The following is a 22143-nucleotide window of genomic DNA, read 5'->3' on the forward strand; positions in this document are numbered from 1 at the left end:
AACTCAAGTAAGCCAGTTATAGTGGAAGAGGATGCCTACGACCACCAGCTCCAAAGATTAGACTTATGATTTTTTGGGAACCTGACTCTAGCTAGTAATCTATGCTAGATCAACGCTTCTCAATGGCGAATCCTACGCCATTTCGTCTCTTTGGCTTGCCAACCTCTGACACAGTAAGTTAACGAACCGACTATGTAATCCTTCCAAAACATACAAAGCGGCCGCCTTTGCATATGCTGAAAAGCTTACTTCTTAAGGGTCATGGACGGAAGCGTCACCCGTAGTGCTGAGAAACGATGAATACTTGGTGAGAAGGCTAAGTACGGATTCTAGGCCTCAAGAACCCTTTTTGGGGAATATTGACAACTTTCGGCTAGATAGGTTTTAGTGGCTCATGATAATGGTGGAAAAAGAAATAAATATAAAAATAGAAAAGGGAATTTTATTGAAAGAAAATATGAAGAAACAAAAGCCTAGACTTTCAAGGGGAGAGTGTTTACAGAAAAAGATGAACATCAAATAGTCACTTCACCCCCTATTTATAGTGCTAGGGAGATAGTCTAATTTAACTTAAATTCTAAAAAGATAAATACATTTAATTAAAGATAAATAAAGATAATTAAAATAAAATCTTAAAATTAAATAATCCTGATAATTATCTTAATATTAATTATCCTAATATAAATAAAATGGAGTCTTATAAAATAAAATCTCTTCTTTTTGCGTTTTTAGTCCTTGTGTCTTCCATGCTCGCACTTTTGGCACAATCTTTTTCCTGTGTCGCATATCAGCCCATTATGTCTCTAAATTTGCACTTTTGTCCCTTAATTTTGCTTTTGCCTCTAAATCAGTCCCTAATCGATAAAAAGACATAAATAGCTTAAATTAGTAGGATCAAGCTCAGAATAAACACATGATTAATACATAAAAATACGCTATTCTAGAGCATTATCAAATTCCCCCTACTTAGCCCATGCTTGCCCTCAAGTATGGTTCCTATCTACTGTGAAAGTTAGATTCTGCCATAAAAGAAATACCACTCCAGAGTTTCATAAGAATTAGTTTAAAACGCATATGAAAAATAAAGAGAACCCTATGAAAAATAAAGAGAACCTTAAGTTTTCTTTAAGTAAAATAGAAAAGGTTTTCCAATTAATACACAGAAATTAAAATCGATTTGAATTATTTCATAGAAATTAGGTGAATTACTAAACTTACCAAGACACCCTCTTTGTTTCTTCCTTAGTCCCAAATTTTATTTATTTACATATATATTTTTTTTTCTTTTTTGTTATTTATTTATTTATTTATGTATGTATGTTGAACCTTTTGACGCGAAGAGTGATGATAGCCAAACACCAAACCCCGGTTACTCAGCCCAACATACTTTTTATTTTTATTTTCCCTAAGAACATGTGGAACCTTTTGACGCGAAGAGTGATGACAGCCAAGCACCCCACCACGATTACTCAGCCCAACGCATTCTTAAGAATTAATTCCGGTTAGTGGAGCTTTAACTATCACGTCACACAATCTTTTGATGCGAAGTAGAATGACAACCTAAGCACCCTACCCCGGTTACTCAGTCTGTCACGTTCTAAGCTGTACTCATAACCATGGAAAAATTTATTAACAATTAAATGAAATTAACATTTTGAGAACTCAGGAAAAATAATTTAAGTGTCAAGAACAAGTTTCAATAATCACCTAATAGCCATGAACATAAATTAAGCATGCAATCATTTTAAGTGTTCACTTTATATTAAACTTGATCGATTTTACGAAAAGCAAGATAGAGTTAACTCCATTAATCACAATTATTTTTAGCCTAATAAAAATAAAACAGTGGAAATGACATCAACTATGGGGAAAAATCATAACTTCCTCATAAGGCAAGAATCATGCTTGTGGGGCAAACAGTAGGCAATTCCTGGTCAAAATCTTGGTCATGAAAAGAGGCAAAATATTCTTAAAAAAATATATATATGGGCAGCAACAACCAAATCAGCATCTAAAACGACAGAAATAATGAGGAATGTCTCCCCCATACTTAAAACACATAGTCTTCGATGTGAAATAAATAAATAAATAGGTAGAAGAAAAGTTTAGAAGAACTCCTCGTATAGTTACTGTCGTTCGTGTATTATGGTAATGAGTTCTTCCTATTGTTTCTTCGATTTACCTAGACAAAAGAAGAGAATTTTATTAATATCTAAAACAATAAATAAGAAAATAATAAGAAAAATAAATAAAAATAAAATAAACTAAAATAAAAATAAAAATAAAAATTGGGTTGCCTCCTAATAAGCACTTGTTTAACGTCGCTAGCTTGACGCCCCAACTAGTATTGGGGCTGTTCCAACTGAATTCTTTTGTTCTTATGAGCTTGGAAATTCTCATTTTTTAACATGTCCACCACATTTGGGTTTAATCGTCCTTGTGCCTCTTTCTTTGGTTCTATATTTTCCTCCAAGGGGTTGATCCCTTTTAAGTCGGCAATGGTCTCATCATTCTCCAAAAATGTGAATTTGAGATGTTTGGGAAGTGGTTTTAATTTTAGATCTGGTGCCTGCACAATAGAAGGTAGAAGTTTAGTATTCATGGGAGCCAATAATTTATTAACAGATTCAAAATCACCAAACATCATTTTAGATTTATCTTCATAAGATGTCTCAAAAGTTTTTTCTACTGATGAGTCAATTATGTCGACACGGTTTACGCTCAAGATTTTGCTTGGATGGCTAATGGCATCGTAAACATTAAATTTCACGATCTCCCCATCAAATTCCATCGTAAGAGTGTCACTTCGAACATCGATCTTGGTACTAGCAGTACTAAAGAAGGGTCGGCCCAACAGGAGGTCTAAAGATCCAGCAGTGTTGTCCTCCTCCATCTTTATTACGTAGAAATCTGTAGGGAAAATAAGTTTATTAACTTTTACCAAGACGTCCTCGAGGACTCCTTCGGGATGCACAATAGACCTGTCCGCCAATTGAATAATAACACTTGTCTTCGTCAAAAAGCCCGCATTAAGTGATTCATAAATAGAATAAGGCATTACATTTATGGACGCCCCTAAATCGCATATAGCCTTTTTAATTCCTAAATGGCCAATTTTGTATGGAATAGCGAACATACCCCTATCTTTGTATTTAACCGGTATTTTTCGCTGTAGCACTGCGGAAACATTTTCACCAACACTTACCTTTTCATTGCCTGTTAACTTTTGTTTGTTGGTGTAAAGCTCTTTAAGGAATTTGGCACACCTTGGAATTTGTATGATGGCATCCAACAGTGGTATGTTGATCTCGACATTTCTGAATGTTTCTAAGATCTCTTTGTCTTCCTTACTTTTTCGACACTGGTTTAGTCGTCCTGGAAATGAAGGTTGGATTTTTGGCAGTGGGGGCTTAGCTTGGATCTGTTCGTCATTTTTTGGAGTTTCTTGAGCGATTTCTTGGCCAAGATTCTTGCTAGGAATTAGTTCCAGCACCTTTCCACTTCGCAACATTACTGTATTTGCATTCTGTCAAGGGTTTGGTTTTGTTTGCGACGGTAGCTTCCCTTGAGAACTTAATTTCTCAATTGACGTGGTCAATTCTCTTATAGATGCCTTCGTGTTTTTTGGAAATTAAGAGTTTGCTGTTGAAAATCAAGGACATTAGCTGCTAATTTATTAACCAAAATTTCTAGAGAATTACCTGAATCTTGTGGCTGTTGTGGGACCTGATTTTGGTATGGGTGGTTATATTGTGGATTAGCCCCATAACTAAAGTTAGGGTGGTCCCTCCATCCTGGGTTGTAGGTATTGGCGTAAGGGTCGTATTGACTTTGTGGTGGCCCAGGAAAATTTCCTACAACATCTAAATGGGTCATAGTATCGTCACACAGACTACGGCACGCATCAGTCGTATGTTCAGGTGTAGCACATATTCCGCATACTCGAGCTGGTTTTGCTTTTTCTGCAACAAGAGAATTCACAATATTAGTAAGTCTATCATGTCTATCCTCAAAGGTAGAATTACTTAGCTGGTGAACCCTTCTAGGGGGTTCAAGATTAGCTCAAAATTGCTGAGAATTTGCCACCATTGTGGAGATCAAGTCTCTTGCTTGTTGGGGAGTCATGTTGACTAATGCTCTTCCACTAGCGACGTCTACCATATTCATCTCCATGGGTTTCAGGCCTTCATAAAAGCATTGGAGGAGAGATTGCTCTGTTATACCATGTTGTGGGCAACTCGCACACAACTTCTTAAATCATTCCCAATAGTCGTACAGAGATTCTGCCTCTTTTTACCTTATTCCCACGATCTCCCTTCTTAACTTAGCCGCTCGTGATGCAGGGAAAAACCTGTTAAGAAATAAGCGAGATATATCAGCCCAAGTTGTAATGGATCTAGGAGGTAAATAAAATAACCATATTCAGCTAGGGAAAAAGGGAAAGCGCGCAATTTAATTTGATCCTCAGTTACCCCTTGAGGTTTCATGCTCAAACAAACCATATGGAATTCTTTTAAATGCTTGTGGAGGTTTTCATTTTGTAACCCACGAAAAGTTGGCAGTAGTTGAATTAATCCTGATTTTAGCTCGAAATCAGTATCCATAGTAGGATACGTGTGCATAGTGGCGGTTGTTTCGTCGGCGCTTTGGCCAATTGCCGAATTGTCTGAGCCATAGGTTGAGGTGCTAAATTAGGGTTTACGTTAACCCTAGCGTTAAGCACTTCTTCTGGGGAATCGACTTCTAATTTTTCGCCTTCAAAAGTTTGAGTAGGGTTTTTATTAACCCTAGACTTTGCTTCGTCGTCGATTCTGATTCCTGGCGGTGGATTACTTTGAGTCCCAACCACCGCTGACTACTTTTTCTTTAGCTTTGTTTCCTTGCGATTTGCTCTTGCAGTCTTTTCAATCTCCGAATCAAATGTAAGAGTTCCTGGAGCAGATCTGGTCATAAGAAACAAAAAAACAAGATTAGTACATTACCGGTCCCCAAAAACAGTGCCAAAATTTGATGTGATCGTTGAGAGCACCAAAAATATCCTATTCCCTGTAAAACAATGAAAAAGAACAGTAAATGGGAAGTAGGACTGGATTATATGAATGCTTGTTTCTCGAAATCCTAGGCAGAATCGTGTCTAAGAAAACCTGCGTGACAGAAAAAAATAAAAAAATAACAGAATTAAAAATTTGATTTGGAAAAAATAAAAAACAGAATCTAAAATTGACTGAAATTGTGTTTACGAAAATAATAAAAATAATAAAGAGAGTTGAAGGAAAAGAAATTCTTATTGGTAGATTCCAGCCTCCAGTTGTCTCATTCCACATTGGGTTCGATCCTTGACTTTTAAATGACCCTTCTCAACTCAAGTAAGCCAGTTATAGTGGAAGAGGATGCCTAAGACCACCAGCTCCAAAGATTAGACTTACGATTTTTAGGGAACCTGACTCTAGCCAGTAATTTATGCTAGATCAACGCTTCTCAATGGTGAATCCCACGCCATTTCGTTTCTTTGGCTCGCTAACCTTTGAAGTAGTAAGTTAACGAACCGACTATGCAATCCTTCCAAAACATACAAAACGGCCACCTTTGCATATGCTGAAAAGCTTACTTCTTAAGGGCCATGGATGGAAACTTCAGCCCGTAGTGCGAAAAAATGATGAATACTTGGCGAGAAGGCTAAGTACAGATTTTAGGCCTCAAGAACTCTTTTTAGGGAATATTGACAACTTTCTGCTAGATAGGTTTTAGTGGCTCATGATAATGGTGGAAAAAGAAATAAATATAAAAATGGAAAAGGGAATCTTACTGAAAGAAAATATGAAAAAACAAAAGCCTAGACTTTTAGAGGGAGAGTGTTTACAAAAAAAGATGAACACCAAATAGAGTCACTTCACGCCCTATTTATAGTGCTAGAGAGATAGTCTAATTTAACTTAAATTCTAAAAAGATAAATACATTTAATTAAAGATAAATGAAGATAATTAAAATAAAATCCTAAAATTAAATAATCCTAATAATTATCTTGATATTAATCATCCTAATATAAATAAAATGGAGTCTTATAAAATAAAATCTCTTCTTTTTACATTTTTAGTCCTTGTGTCTTTCATGCTCGCACTTTTGGCACAATCTTTTTCCTGTGTCGCATATCAGCCCATTGTGTCTCCAAATTCGCACTTTTGTCCTTTAATTTTGCTTTTGCCTCCAAATCAGTCCCTAATCGATAAAAAGACATAAATAGCTTAAATTAGTAGGATCAAGCTCAGAATAAACACATGATTAATACATAAAAATATGTTATTCTAGAGCATTATCAGCCGACTCGTCTCTCTAATTGTCAACAAACAGGATTCCAACCCAACGTGCACTTTTTGACTTAAAATCGAGTTAGTTTTAAGGGATGAGTTGTCAATCCTGATACTTAGGAAAAATAGGGATACCAATTGGAAGGATTTTTAGCACCAATACATATCTCACGATTCCCGACAGGAAAGAACACCGGCCTAAAACCAAGATGGAATTTATTGAAGAATGAAATTATTCATGCTTTGTAGACTTTGAAATGTGATTTGATGATGATGCTGAAGAATGAGAAAGAAAGGTACTTCCAAATAATTAAACCAATTTTGTATAAATAAGGAAATGTAAATGAAAGTAGCAATATGCTTACGCCAAATTGAAAGAAAGAGAAAATAATTCTATTCAATTTCAAATTGAAGTCAGAATGTAGAATTAAGTGTCTTTCCTAAGTGCATTAAGGCCCTATTTATATACATGGAATTTACTAATTTTGGCCTTAACCACTTTAATATAAAATAAAAATAAAAATATTTTTATTTTATTTTTGGCTTTTACATTGTCAAAGAAATTGATAAATCCTTGGCTTTCTCCATATTTTTTATTCGGCCCCATTTTATTGATTGTGTTTTAATTTGGTCTTTTTCTGCTTGTTTTTTTCTCTTAGCATCCCAATTACACCCCTAACAAGATTAAAACATAAAAGCACTAATTTAGCAGGGATCAATTCAGCAATAAACCAAATTAAACACAAAATGTCATGCAAATTAACATGTTATCAAATCCCCCTACTTGTCCTCAAGCATATTGTTCCTTCAAACATTAGAAATTATTCTACAATTTATTAAAAATTGAGCCTCTTTTTCACATCCATAAACAATGCAAACAACATAGGCAAAAATAAATAAATGCTCAGAATATATAGTTTGATTAACAAGTGTCATAAAACTAAAATATATTAACTAAATCATTTCACTAAATTGAGTTTGAATCCAAAATTTGCAAGGTATTATTAGTTAATCATGCATTCATAAAAAATTTTAGACACGATCAAACTTTTTTACGCGAACTAGGGTGACAACCCAAGCACCCTATCCCAGTTACTCAGTTCAAACAATCTGTTTTTTTTTTTTTGGAGGCTTGGTTAGCGGAATGTTTGTAGGTTTTCGATTTGTCACTCGAACCCTTTTACGTGAGATAAGATGACAACCCAAGCACCTCAACCCGGTTACTAAATTCAATCACGTTTTCAAAACTTTCACTCATAACTTGAGCCTTTATTAATTTATTTATTTTTCATTTTATTTATTTACTTATATACAAGAAATTTTTTTTCCAAACATTCAATTTATATGAAATATCAAGTTACATATATCAACTTTAAAACACATATGTCGATTAATTTAGATACTTGAACATTTTAATTCAAAAATTTCCCAATTGTCCAAATTGACTAAGTAATGAGATTAGAGGCTCAATGTCAAATAAACTATCAAATAAATCTAGCATAAGTTTGAACATATGCAAAAAAAAAAAAAAAATGCAGCAAAAATCAATCAATCATCCATGCATACTTACTATTTTCATCCCCTCACTTAATCTATACTTGTCATCAAGCTTGTTTTATATGTAATAAAGTTCAGTAACTCAAACAACAAGCAAAGAGAAAGGTTAAGAAGACTTCCCATGTGTTTCTAACGATGTTGTCGGCATTGAGAAATAATTGTCAGCATTTAGCACGGCATGCCCACGCCACCATCAGTATCTGATTTATGAAAATTTGACAACCTCTATAATGTACCTGAAAATAGCACATTAACCTGATTAAATAATAATATGGTTATTATTTATTTTATTTTTAATCCAAATTAAATTGAAATTCAAAAAAAATCAATAAATTAAAAATAAATTTGGGCTGCCTCCCAAAAAACGCTTTTGTTTAACGTCGTTAGCTCGACGACCTTAAATGTTATCCGTTTGGCTCATTAAGAATTAATTTTTCCATCTCGTGCACTTGGATATTTTTGCAGAAAAGTTTTGACCTTTGCCCACTAACCTTGAAGCCCTCTCGGATTCCCCTATCACTAGTAGATTGAGGCGTCTTTGAGCTTCTCCGTTCAAGTTTGTATTTTTCTCTGTCGAAATCCTTGTACGTTTTGGAAATGGTTTTAGCTCTAATTTCGAGGCTTTCATGACAGCTTCACGTATTGGTTTGTTAATTATATATAATTCCTCTTGCATAATATCAAGATCTATATTCCTGCAAGGCACGATTTGTAACTTATCATTGGGATGACCCATATCCCTATAAACATTAAACTTAACCACTTCTCAGTCAAATTCCATAGTGAGTGTTCCACTCTAAACATCAATTTTCATTCGCATGGTACTCAAAAATTGTCTCTCAAAAAGTATTTCAGACAAATTGACTGAGTTGTCATCCTCCATGTTGATGATGTAGAAGTCTGCAGGAAATATTAGTTCGTTTACCTTAACAAGAACGTTTTCCAGCACTCCTTCCAGATGCACTACAGATCTATTTGCAAGTTGAATAATTACGCCTATTTCCTTCAAATGACTTGCATTAAGTAGTTTATAAATTGACAAAGGCATAACATTAATTGATGTGCCTAAGTCACACATGGCTTTTTTAGTACCGACATTACCTATTTTGCAAGATATGAAAAACATACATTGGTTCTTACATTTAGGTGGTACTTTCCTTTGTAAAACAGTGAAGATATTTTCTTTGAAACTCATCTTTTCATAGCCCAAGAGCTTCCTCTTACTTGTGCATAATTCTTTTAAGAATTTTGTATACCACAGAATTTGTTTAATCGCATCAAGAAAAGGTATGTTGATTTCTACCTTTTGAAAGATGTCGATGATCTCCTTCTCTTCTTGCTCCTTCTTGCATTTGACTAGTCTTCTAGGAAACGGATGTGGTATAACAAATGGTTTTTGTAGTGTTAACTCTATTGGAGCCTTTGTGTCAAGTTTCTTCTTATCTCAACCAATGTTGTGGGCACAACTTGTGCCAAGTACGGGCTCCAAAAACTTCCTACTCATCAACGTCATAGCACTTACATTGTATTGAGGATTAGGCTCAGTTTGGGACGACAGCTTACCTTGGGACTCCAAAAGACTAACCGTGAGCACAAGCTTGCTCACTTGCTTATTTAACTCCTACAAATGTATTTCAGTTTTTTGCTGAAACTTCTCAATACTATTGATTAGTCTTTTCACTATGGCTTCCAAAGATGACTTTGGGGGTGGTAATTGTTGATTCAGAGGCGGTCTTTATTGGTAAGATTGATTGAACTGATGATTCAACCTATAGCTTAGATTTTGGTGATCCTTCTATCCCATATTATATGAGTTCGAGTAGGTGCTATATCACCTTTGGGGCGGTCTTGAAAAGTTTCCGACAACATTTGCTTGTTTTGTTGAATCCTAATGTAAATTCGAACATGAGTTTGTTGGATGGTCTGGCTTAGCGCAAATTTCGCACAATTGTACTGGGCCCATTTTATCTATAAGCAAAGTTTGAACAAGGTTAGTTAGCTTATCAATTTTATCTTCTAGAGATAGATAACTTAACCCATGAACCTGTATCGTGGGTTCTATAGCCGGTCAGAATTGTTGAGAATTAGCAGCCATTGTTGAAATCAACTCTCTCTAAAGAGTCATCATGACTAGTGCCACTCCACTTGCAGCATCTATCATATTCATTTCCATTAAAAGAAACCCCTCATAGAAATACTACAAAAGTGATTGTTCAGTCAGTCTATGTTGTAGGCAACTTGCACACAACTTTTTGTATCGCTCCCAATAATCGTAGGTTGATTCAGTCTCTTTCTGACGGATTCCACAATGTCTCTTCTTAGTTCGACTGCTCGAGCTATAGGGAAGAACCTGTCAAGAAACAAACGAGACATGTCAGGCCTTGTGTTGACAGATCCTGAGGGTAAATAAAATAGCCACCCTCTAGCTGAGTCAGCTAATGAGAAAGGAAAAACACGAAGTTTGATTTGGCCTGAGGCTTCATGCTTGTGCACACTATATAGAACTCTTTAAGGTGGGTGTGCATATTTTTGTTCTGTAATCCACAGAAAATGGTAGTTAATGAATCAAACCCGATTTCAACTCGAACGGCATTCCTCCTACAGGATAGGTTATATATAAGGGTTGTTGTTCATCTGGTGCCGCTGCGAGCTGGCGTATAGTTTGTTCGGCCATCATGTCTGGTTCATCAAACTAAAAAATTTCCTCAACGTATGATACAGTTTCGAATCTGGTATTTGGCCGTTTACAGCGTTGAAAGGCTTCTTTCCATAGTTGCTGGCCCAATTTCTCAATTTTTGGTTCAAACTCTAGTGTTTTCGGTTCTAATCTGTTCATAAGGTAAACAAAAAAAAAAAATTAGAAAAAATATCTCCAATCCCTAGCAACAATGCCAAAATTTGATGGGCATCGAAACCACAAAAAATAATTCCTATAAAAATAACTCTAAATAGTAGTAAAGAGTGGTAGTAAGGTCGAATCCATAAGGACTGGATGTTATAATCAATTTCTGCGTTTAACTTGTGAACAGAACATTTCTCGTGTCGAAAGTTGTGGCAAAAGTCATGCCCGCGACTCCAAACGTACTTGCAAAAGAAATAAACAAATAAATCAGGGGGTTTTGAAAATATTTAGAAAGTAAATAGTCGAATCAACATAAATAAACAATTAATTAATATTAGAAATAAATTTAAATTGAAAAATAAATTCAGATTTTTTTAAACAGGGATAATTAAGCATTAGCCCTAGACTCGGTGGGTTCCGGATTAAGAATCGCTCCTCAAAATTAATCTTCTCCTCCAAACGATAAGCTGGTTATAGCAGTTAAGAACGTCTTAACTACCAATTCTTCCTCTCGTACGACCTACAAACCAACCTTTACCGATTATCTAACCGAGATACACGTGTTCCAGATTCAAGATTCCAACAGCCTTGCGCTCTGAAGAACCCAACTCGAATTAACGACCTCAACCATGTGGGTTATTTAAACCCGATCACTTCTTCCTTGATATGTTCTCAGAGAATCGAATATAGCACAGTCGAATCGTCTCTCCAATTTTCAGCAAACACGACTCCAACCCAACGTGTACTTTTTGACTTGAAATCGAGTCAGCTTTAAGGGATGAGTTGTCAATCCCGATACTTAGGAGAAATGAGAATAGCGATTGGAAGGATTTTTAGCATGAATACATATCTCACGATTCTCGAATGGAAAGAACACTAGCCTAAAGCCAAGATGGAAATTAATGAAGCATGAAATTATTCATGCTTTGTAGACTTTGAAATGTGATTTGATGATGATAGTGAAGAATGAGAAAAAAAGGTATTTGGAAAGTAATTAGACCAATTTTGTAAAAACAAGGAAATGTAAATGAAAGTAGCAGTATGGTCACGCCAAATTGAATGAAAAAGAAAATAATTCTATTCAATTCCAAATTCAAGTCAAAATGTAGAATTAAGTGTCTTTCCTAAGTGCATTAAGACCCTATTTATATACATGTAATTTACTAATTTTGGCCTTAACCACTTTAACATAAAATCAAATAAAAAATAAATAAATAAAATAAAATAAGATTTTTTTCTATTTTTGGCTTTTACAAAGGCAAAAAAAATTTGATGAGTCCTTGGCTTTCTCCACATTTTTTATCCGGCCCCATTTTATTGATTGTGTTTCAATTTGGTCCTTTTTTGCTCGTTTTTGTCTCTTAGCGTCCTAATTGCATCCCTGACAAGATTAAAACATAAAAGTACTAATTTAGCAAGGATCAATTCAGAAATAAACCAAATTAAACACAAAATGTCATGCAAATTAACTTGTTATCACTTTTTGATTCATAAAAAGACAACTCAAATAAAAAATTTGATGCAAACTGACACTTAGTTCTGCCTTCAAAAATAATTTTAATTCAACCTGTGTTATCCCATCGAGATATTACCATGATTTGGTTATAATTCATAGTTAGAGAATAAATCAAAAATTTTCAGATCCGAGCATGTTTTATCTTGTGCAAATCATGCATGGGTTTTAAGTCTTACACTTCGTAGGTCATATCCAAATTCGTTTTACTCTAAATATGGATATATTTAGATTTTAAATTTAATTATACATTATAATAATTGATTATGATTATAATTATTCAGATGTCATGAAAAAAAAAACAAAAAGCTTAGGATCAATTTGTTACTTGGAACTTGTATTTCTTTATAAAATTCATAAAGGTTTTATTAGTCAATTGGCCCCTAAATTCCTTAATTTTCAAATTGATTATTAATTTTATTTTTGACAAGAGTAGTCTCAAACGATCAATTTCATCCCAATTTACTTTAGTAACCAGTATCAAGCAAAAAATTGACATATGGCATAATCTTGTTAGTCACATACATCTTTTGGATAAAATGGGAAAGAATTGATAGTTTAAGAACCGCTTCTGACAAAAAAATATCTAAGGATCAATCTGAAAATTTAATTTAATTTAGGAGCCAATTTATAAATAAATATTTTTAAATTACTTATAATCCCTCTCATTCTTAAAGAATCCAGAATATTATGTATTGCCTTTGAACCCACATCCTTTAAAATATTAACGATGCCAACTAAATTAAAATTCAATCCACCCATTAATATTTATCCAGTTTAAGCAAATAATAATTATTTTTTATTACGCGATTTGAGGATTTGAATTTTAAACCCCCTACTTTTCATACATTTAAGTCTTATTATGTCTTTCACTCCAATTTTTAATTCGATTTTTATCTTGCTATTTGTCATATGGTTATATGTAATAACTAGACTATTGCATATCTACGATGTGGATAAAAAATTATGTAAAAAATATATTTATAAAAAATTATGTAAAATACCCTTATAATAATTTTTATTACTTTGTAAAAATAATAAGTTTTTAATCATTTTCTAATACAATTATGGTTCCAGCTACAACAACAGTTGCAACTTGAGCGGTAATTGATCTGAAAATCATAACTTGCAATATTTGCGATTGACAATCTTTTGATTCTTTGAGCTAAATTTATTTGGACTCTCGACTTGAGTGTTTCTAGAAGTGTTTGTGGCTCAACTTTGATGTTGATCTAATGCAAAAACAAATCACAAAGGATCAGACTTCAACCATATCAAGCAAATTGTATTCTCTATTTTATAGAGATTGGATTGGACTAACTAAAGAATATCTTAAAAATCTCAACATTTATCTTAGCCTTTATTAAGGATAATATCATAACAATCTGAAAGGGTAATTTAGTGGGAATTTGATTATAATTGACATGTAACATAGCAAGCTCAAAATTCTTACATATTTTCGGCTTGTTAGTTAAAAAAACACGTGAGAGAGAGCACTGACTTTTATGAGTAATGTAAGGCTGAAAATGTATAATGATTTGAAACAGTATTACTGGTGGTCCATAATGAAAAGAGATATTTCTGACTTTGTTTCGAAATGTTTAATTTGTCAGCAAGTTAAAGCTGAACATCAGGTGCCATCTAGTTTGTTACAACCGATCATGGTTCCGAAGTGGAAATGGGATCGAGTAACAATGGATTTTGTTTCGAGTTTACCCCTGTCTCCGAGAAAGAAAGATGCTATCTGGGTTGTAGTTGATCGATTGACGAAATCAACCCATTTTATTCTGGTACGATCTGATTACTCACTAGATAAGTTGGCTAAGTTATACATTTCCGATATTGTGAGATTGCAAGGTGTGCCATTATCTATTGTATCAGACAGAGATATGAGATCACATCACGATTCTGGAAGAAGTTGCAAGATACTCTAGGTACTAAATTGCATTTCAATACTATTTTTCACCTGCAAACGGATGGTCAATCCGAGTGGATTATTCAGAAACTTGAGGATATGTTGAGATGTTGTATTCTTGAGTTTGAAGGAACGTGGGAACAGTATTTGCCTTTGATTGAATTCACTTATAATAATAGTTTTTAGTCGAGCATTAAAATGGCACCATACGAAGCTTTATATGGTTGCAAATGCCGTACACCTTTGTATTGGACGGAGCTCAGCGAAAATAATATTCATGGGATTGATTTGATAAAAGAAACTGAACAGAAAGTGAAAGTGATCCGAGATAGTCTGAAAATAGCTTCTGATCGTCAGAAATCATATGCAGATTTGAAAAGAAAAGACATTGAATTTAAGATAAGCAACAAAGTGTTTTTAAAGGTATCTCCGTGGAAAAAAGTGCTTCGGTTCGGTAGAAAAGGCAAATTGAGTCCGAGGTTTATTAGACCGTATAAGATTACTGAGCGTATTGGATCGGTATCATATAAATTATTGTTACCACCCGAGTTAGAAAAGATTCATGATGTGTCTCATGTATCGATGCTTCGACGATACAGATCTGATCCGTCGCATGTGATTTCCCCATCTGAGATTGAAATTCAGTCTGATATGGCTTATGAAGAAAAGTCGATCCGTATCTTAGCTCGCGAGGTTCAAGGACTGCGAAATAAGAAAATTTTGTTAGTAAAAGTAATGTGGCATCGACATGGTATTGAAGAGGCCACGTAGGAGCCTGAAGATGCTATGAGACGACAATATCCGAATCTATTTAACGTTAAGATTTTCGGGGACAAAAATCCCTAAATGGGGAGAATCGTAACAGTCCAGTTTAGACCCTAGTTGGAATAGTAGTTTTGAGACCACATATTCGAGTAAGAAAAATAGTTAAATATTATTTTTCGTGCTTATGATGTGTGAATTAATATGTGTGAAAGTTTCATATGAAAATTTAATCGTTTGTGTGCTTAATTTGATAAAAAGACCTAATCGCGTAAAATGTAAAAGTTGCTTGCTATATGTTAAAAGTGCCTACTTGATTTGGCTTATTAATTGTGACGTCCTTATGTGGTTATTTGACCATTATAAGTTTGAATAGACATTGATAACCATCCACTAGTTGATTTTATAATGGTTATTAAAAGGGTAAATTAGTAAATTGTTTATTAAATGAATTAAAATAAAAAAAGACATGAAAATATGGTCATTTTGTGTTCATAATCAACCGAAAATCATATTAAAAGAAAATAAAAAGAGATTTAAGGTTTCGGCACACACAAGGCTTAATTCAAAGTTTATTTTTTAATTTATTTTCGATAATTTCTACGTTTTTGTGATTGTTGCTTTGTGTTTTACTAAGCCCATGCCTCAATTTCTAATTTTGATGATGAATTTGAAATTTTTCATGGATAAATTTATGAGTTTTATGTTGTTATATGATGAAATATGAAAGTTTGATTTGGGTTTATATGTTTTGTCTTTAGATTTTTTATGATTTTGAGTAAAATAGGCTAAATTGTGAAATCTATAAATTGAGGGACTAAAATGTGAAATAAATGAAATGTGTAGACTTGTATGAGAGCTATGAAAATTCGGCTAAGCTTGTGTACAAGCAAACTTTGTGCATTTTGTGATTTTGTGAATTAGGGACTAAAGTGTCAAAATATGAAAATGTGAAGGCTAGTTTGCAATATGCCTTAATTGTGTGTATATGGATTGGTTTGAATGATTTAGTGAATAAAAGGGTTAATTTTGAATACATATAGATCAAGAAAAGAGGAATTCAGATTTAGACTAAGGGAAATCGAAGGTTATTGAGTAAACAATCCGAGTCGACAACTCTGAGTACAAGGTAAGTTCGTACGTAAAACATGATGTTATAAGTATGTTTTGATGTTTTTTTATACATAGATTGTATATACATTTAGTTTGGATGAATACGATGATAAATCAATGGTATTTGGCACTAAGTGTGCGATACCGAGATAGCTTTAGTTAATTGAGAAACCACTAAGTGTGCGGAATTATTATAGCTTCGACTAATCTTTAAAACACTAAGTGTGCAGATGTTTAAAGCATTGGTAATTTCGAAAAGTCTTAAAATATCTGAACAAGAGGTGAGAATGAAAATGAATGAATACGGGAATGTTCAGGTAAGTTTAATACCTATGTGGTAGATGGTATTATGCATATAAAGTTTATTGAATTGGTGTAAATATATGGATGATGTTGGCATGAAATTGATAGATGAGTAGAGAATTTATAAGTACTTATGTGTTGTTGTTTCATATTTTATATACTGTTGTTGATTTTGGTACGAACTTACTAAGTTTTTGAAAGCTTACTTTGTGTGTGTTTGCATTGTTTTATAGATATCGAAGCTACTGTGAGTTCGAGGATCGTTAAGGATCATCATCACACTATCGAACTTCATTTTGGTACTTTGAAAATGTATATATTAAAGCCTGGCATGTATAGGCTAGAAGTGTTTAGATTATGTTTTATGATTGTATATATTTAGCCATGTTATATGGCTTGGTATGGATGTGATTATGATATGGTTTTGGTATATGAATTATGAGGAAATATGATATATTTAGTGTGTTTGTGTATGAATATAAAAAATGGTAAGATATGTAAGCTTTTGGCATGTGTTAGCTATGGTAATTGATAAGGTTTGGTCATGAAGTTGAAACTTATGTTTGGTATGATTTTATTTTAGATTTGTTATGATTTGGTTAATGTATTGAGATGGAAATTTGTTTGGAAATTATATGTCATGAATGGCTTATGTTTTGGTTGTGAATTGGTCATAAAATGTTGTGCAAATATGCTTAGTTTGGTGCTTGTAGGTTTGACCCAATTAGGGTGGCAATTTGGCTATTCAAATGGCCTATTTTTATCTACACGGGTAGGGACACGAGCGTGTGTCTCAACCATGTACGACACACGGCTTTGTTGCACGGCCGTGTGTCATCTGGGGTACCCTACAATTGTAAGTCAGGCTCGAGCACGGTCAAGGCACATGGGCGTGTGGCTAGCCTTGTGGCCCAAGTCAGATTCGACTATGGCCAAAGCACACGGGCGTGTCTCGTGGCCGTGTGAGCAAGTCAGTATGTATGCCTTGTTTTGTCATGGCCTAGACACACGGGCGTGTCTAATGTCGTGTAAGACACACGGCCTGTTCAAATAGGCATGTGACCAGTACTTGTTTGAAAAATGTTCAAATTTTGGAGAAATTTTGTATGTGTTCGGTTTAGTCCCAACCCCTTTCTAATACATTTTTAAGGTCTCGATGACCTATATAAAGGACTCTATATTGATGATTAATCTTTAATGCTTCGATGTTTATTTAATGAATAATAATGTTTCGATTTTGTCCAATAATGTCTTTAACCCTAGTTCGGCAACGGATACGGGTTAGGGGTGTTACAGAGTGTGAGCCCATTTTTACTATTTGATTGTTAAGGTTGAACGGGTCACCCAAGTCGACTGTGGACCTACTGTAGGGTCAGTAAGCTTACCTAGACCCCTAACTGAACGAAATAGCTGAATAATCGTAATACTCATTATTATATGTATGATTGTGTACTAAGTATGTTGTTAATACGGTATTGAATATATACATGATTCCTTGATTTGGCATGACATGACTATATGATGCATTGCATGGGGAGGGGTTGATATTGATCGAAGGAAATGTACTGAAAGGCTTCGAGCCTAATTTACTGGCAACACCACTGCAAATTACTTTCTAGTGCTGCATTCGGTACTACTTGGAGTGTAGGGATGGGTGGGTTGATTATATCTCCACATGGAGTGCAGGGTTGGACAGACATGGAGTGTAGAGGCTGATTGGGTAGGATTTTGTGATTTCATATCTATTACTGTTATTTTACTGTGATGGGCTAAGGCCCTAATGCTTACTGTACTGGGATGGGCTAAGGCCCAAATTGGACTAATACTGATACTGAAAAAGGGTTTAGTCCTAGACCGTGATTGGTCGTATATTGGTTGTTTGTTCTGTATAGGGGTTACACACTGATTTTACGAAAACTCACCCTTTTGTTTAATCTGTATAGGTAACCTCCAGACTTAGGCGGATCAGAGCAGTGGAGGACTTAGTGGTGGCCACACGATCTCTTTAAAACCATTTATAGCATTTTTATGATTTTAAGTTTAATTGACCATTTTATTGTAATTATGGCCTTTACAGATTTCTGGTTTAGAATTTGGATTTTATACTGTTTTATGTTTTATAGCTGCTAGTGGCAGGAAAAACTCAGGTTTCCAAACTAGATGAACATTTTATCAAAGTACTATGTATACGCAAACTGTTTTAAAAAGCTTCCGCAAAGTATAACATTTTGGAAATAAATAATGATTTGTAAAGTATTACGTTTTGAAAAAAAATGACACGATTTAGAATTAATATAAAATAATGAGTGGTTGTTTAAACAAAGAAATTATTTTAGCATCGTTATGAGTTCGAAAGCACTATCATGTGATATTTCCAGATTCAGCCATAATATCAAGGCCAAGTTTGGGGTGTTACATTTAGTGGTATCAAAGTCAGGTTGCAAAACTCAGCTGTAGATTTGGGTTCTAAACAACTGATTTTTGATGATGGAAATTGAAAGTGCTTTTATTAAACATGTGGTACCTCGAGTCTCCGATGCCGATCTTGTAAGTTCTCTGAAACTGTTATGTATTTTAAACTAAAACTGTTATACATAGATTGTACTGAAAACACTTAAGTTAGTGTATATAGATATTATAGTAAAACCGATAGACACTGCGTTGTACGAAAACAAACCTTACACTACTGATACTGCTTCACATAAGATATTGGTTAATAATTACTGAAATTGTAAACTAATGCATAAAACTGTTAATACAGATAAAACACAAATAGAAAATAAACATGAGAGGTACTCGTGGATGGAGTATTAGAGGCGGTGGTATAGGCCGTAGAGGGGCTTGAGCTGGGTCTTCATCATTAGTCAAACTACCTAATCTGGATACTAATGAGACGCATATTTCACCGGTGACTAAGATTGGATCTAGGTCTCATGATTGTGAGGCTGGGGACGACGAACTATCCCAAGCCATGTTACAGATTCTGGAGAGGGGCGCTGGGCCTAATACTAGAGTTGAAGGCCGCAAGTCGGTTACGGAACGACTCTAGTCTAACAGAGCTGAGCTTTTCAGGGGTATTACTGGAGTTGCCCCTAACATGGCTAAGTATTGGATAGAGACCACAGAGAGGCTTATGGACGATCTGGACCGTACCCCTGAGTAGAAACTAAAGGGTGTTGTATTGCTGCTACGTGATGAGGCATATCAGTGGTGCCTCACTGTTAAGGAGGGCACTCAGCCCGATCAACTGACCTGGGAGTTCTTTAAAACTGCATTCCAGGGGAAGTATGTGGGGACCAGTTATGTGGATGCTTGTAGGAGAACATTCCTGAATTTGACCCAGGGTGATAGATCAGTGGCCGAGTATAAGGCCGAATTTCTACAACTAAGTCGTTATGCGCGAGGTATGGTGGCGACTAAGTACGAGTGATGTGTTTACTTCGAGAATGACCTTAGGGATAATTTGAGAGTTTTGATAGCTCCACACAGGGAGTGAGACTTTGCTATACTGGTTGATAAGGCAAAAATCGCTGAGAAAGTGAAGCGCACTTAGCACCAGAACAAAGAGAGAGGTAAGAGTAAGAAGGATTCGGAGCCTTCGAGTTTCACTCAGAAGCCTAGGAAAAAGGCCAGAGTTGATGGGCCGATTAGAGTTGGGGCTCTATCATTTGGTAATCGATGTACCGCTATGTAATCGATCGCGATAGAGGCCATCGTATGCAGTGTTGGAAAAGAATTGGGGCTTGTTTGAGGTGCAGTTCATTAGAGCATCGTATTAGAGATTGTCCGCGGAGGTCTAATCAGATGCAAGCTCTGGGTACTGGTACTGCACCATATTCGAGAGCAGTTCAGCAACCACCGAAAGGCCGTGGTCAGGCTAGAGGTGGTAATGGATTGGGCCGTAGCCAGAGAGTACCGAGCAGAGGTGCTGGTCCTACTGAGGCGAGACAGCCGGCTCTAGTTTATGCTGCACGTTGCCACGAGGATAGAGATGCTCTGGACGTCATTACGGGTATATTCTTTATTTATAATGTACCTTATACTGCACTGATAGATATAAGATCCACTCATTCCTATATAACTTGTACCGTATTTGAAAACTTGGGTATACTGATTGAGAGCACTTCGAGTGAGGTCACTATACTGAGCCTATTAGGGCAATCGATAAGGGTTAACAAACTGTTTAGAGATGTTTCTCTAAAGGTTCCAGGGGCTATCTTTCTAGTTGACCTGATGAAACTACCTTTTGGAGAGTTTGATTTGATACTGGGAATAGACTGGTTGGTTAAACACCGAGTGAGTTTAGATTGTGCCACAAAAAGTGTTGTATTAAGAACTGAAGAGGATAGCGAGGTGGTCATAATTGGGGAACATCGGAATTACTTATCGAATGTGATTTCTGCATTAAGGGCTGAAAAATTGGTTCGTAAGGGATGTGAGGTGTATCTGGCCTACATCAGTGTTTCAAATTCTGAGGATTCTTTGGTTAAGGATATCAGAACAGTTAAGGACTTTCCAGACGTGTTTCCTAAAAAGCTACCTGGGTTACCTCTGAATCGTGAAGTAGAGTTTAGGATTTAGCTCCTTCTTGGTACAGCTCCAATGTCCATCGCCCCTTATAGAATGACACTGAAAGAGCTCGAGGAGTTTAAGGCTCAGATCCAAGAGTTACTAGATCGTGGGTTCATCTGCCCTAGTGTGTCTTCATGGGGAATACCAATTCTGTTCGTGAAAAAGAAGGATGGATCGATGCATATGTGCATTAACTACCGACAATTAAACAAGTTGAAGATTAAGAATAAGTATCCCTTACTGAAGATAGATGATATGTTTGACCAGTTCTAAGGAGCTTCAGTTTTCTCTAAGATTGATCTCTGATCAGAGTATCACCAGTTGAGAGTTAAGGAGGCTGATGTGCATAAGACGGTGTTTAAGACTCTTTATGGTCACTATGAGTTCCTAGTAATGTCATTTGGACTAACTAATACACCGACAGCTTTTGTGTATCTGATGAACTGAGTGTTCCAACCCTATCTGGATCAGTTTGTGGTGGTATTTATTGACAACATACTGGTGTATTCGAAGACAAAGATGAACATGATGAACACCTCAGAGTGGTTTTGCAGATCTTGCTAGAGAAACAACTGTACACCAAGTTCAATAAAAATGAGTTCTGGTTACGGGAAGGAACATTTCTGGGCCATGTGGTTTCTGTTGAAGGGATTAGGGTAGATCCTCGGAATATTGAGGCGGTATTGGAGTGGAAACAACCTAAGAATGTATCTAAAATTTGTAGTTTTCTGGGTCTGGCAGGATATTATCGATGGTTTGTAGAGCGTTTTTCACTAATCGCGGCACCTTTGACTAAGCTGCTACGTAAGGATGTGCCATTTAACTGGACTGTTGCGCAACAAGAGAGATTTGAAAAGCTTAAAATCATACTGACCGAGGCCCCTGTCTTGATATAGCCAGAGCCTTGGAAAGAGTTTACTGCCTACAGCGATACATCACATGTCGGGTTGGGATATGTATAGATGCAAGATGGTAAGGTGGTAGCATATGCGTCTTATCAACTTAAAACTCATGAGGTGAATTATCCAAAGCATGACTTGGAGTTGGCCGCTGTGGTATTCGCACTGAAAATCTGGAGGTATTATCTGTATGGTGAGAAGTGTATCATTTACATTGATCACAAGAGCCTCAAGTATCTCCTCACCCAAAAGGAGCTGAATCTTAGGTAGTGTAGATGGATTGAGCTACTTAAGGAGTACGACTGTACGATCGAGTACCACCCTGGTAAGGCTAATGTAGTGGCCGATACACTGAGCTAGAG

The sequence above is a fragment of the Gossypium arboreum genome, chromosome 12 (assembly GCF_025698485.1).
Source record: "Gossypium arboreum isolate Shixiya-1 chromosome 12, ASM2569848v2, whole genome shotgun sequence".
Taxonomy (NCBI): domain Eukaryota; kingdom Viridiplantae; phylum Streptophyta; class Magnoliopsida; order Malvales; family Malvaceae; genus Gossypium; species Gossypium arboreum.